This window comes from Cricetulus griseus (assembly GCF_003668045.3).
Source record: "Cricetulus griseus strain 17A/GY chromosome 1 unlocalized genomic scaffold, alternate assembly CriGri-PICRH-1.0 chr1_0, whole genome shotgun sequence".
In the NCBI taxonomy this organism is placed as follows: domain Eukaryota; kingdom Metazoa; phylum Chordata; class Mammalia; order Rodentia; family Cricetidae; genus Cricetulus; species Cricetulus griseus.
In genome coordinates this window covers 210,554,526-210,555,721 of record NW_023276806.1, presented here as the reverse complement: position 1 = coordinate 210,555,721, position 1,196 = coordinate 210,554,526, and the positions used below count along the sequence as shown (strand labels likewise).

The 1,196-nt window shown below is 33.2% G+C and overlaps 1 non-coding gene across 1 annotated transcript; it reads right to left on the bottom strand.

Annotated features, from left to right (window-relative positions):
- Positions 1-238: 238 nt before the first annotated feature.
- Positions 239-342, bottom strand: LOC113832647. Its single transcript, XR_003480072.1, has one exon. It is a non-coding gene; the product is annotated as a U6 spliceosomal RNA (small nuclear RNA).
- Between the last annotated feature and the right edge of the window lie 854 nt (positions 343-1,196).

Sequence of the window (1,196 nt, the reverse complement as noted above, 5' to 3'; positions counted from 1 at the left end):
TTTCTTGGGTCCTTTTGATTGGAGTATCCTATCCCAACCCTTTACTCTGAGGTAATGTCTGTCTTTGAATTCGAGGTGTGTTTCTTGTATGCAGCAGAAGGATGGATTCTGTCTTCATATCCAATCTGTTAGCCTGTGTCTTTTTATAGGCAAGTTAAGACCATTAATATTGAGGGAAATTAAGGTCCATTGAGTGTTTATTATTGTTTGTTTTTGGTTTGTTGTTGGTACTGGTATTGTATGTGGATTTACCCTGCCTTTTATTTTGTGTCATCCTTGCGCAGGGGCCATGCTAATCTTCTCTGTATCGTTCCAATTTTAGTATAAGTGCTGCCAAAGCAAGAACAACTACTAATGTTTTTAACATTAAACAACTCAATGTGTGTCTTCATAAATAATCTGCATTTTATTCATAGGTCTTTATTTCAATGAATAAACTACATGCTGTTTGCATCTACTAGTCTCACTTGCAAACTTTCTCCTGCTGTTTCAAAAAATTTAAATTAGTAAATATAAATGGGATCAAGTTCAGAGAATTTTAAAATATCCTTTTATACGGATGCCACTTTCCTATCTTTTGCAGGAAACTGTCATTCTGTAACCTGATGTATCTCTCCTGTCTGCCAGTTCCTGAATAACCACTCAGAGGCTTAATATTAATTACAAACTGATTGGTGTATTAGCTCAGGCTTAATGGCTTGTACCTCACATCTTGCTTCCCTGATGGAGTAGGTGCTGGCATCTCTCTGACTCCACCCTTCTTTTCTGCTTGTATTTCCTGACTGGCTCTATTCTTCCTGACTATTGGCCAAATCAGCTTCTTTATTAAACAATAGTAATAAAACATATTCACAATATACAGAAAGACATCCCATATCATTTCCCGCTCTCTAATTGAAAAGGTAAGTTTTAACTTTAACATAGTAAAATTACATATACCAAAACAGTTATCAAACAAGAATTACAGTTAGAATATTTAGTATATTTGTATTTGGGAAAATGAAAGAAAATACTCTATCATTTATCCTATCTTTGTGAACCTAAAGTTTCATACATAATTTATCCTTTATCATAATTAAGGAAAACTATAATTATTGTTGTCACAAATCTCTTTCCCCTCAAATTTATTTTTGACTCTTTAGTACCTGTGTTTGGATATATACTAAAAATTTGAACTTTCTGTTTTGATATTAATA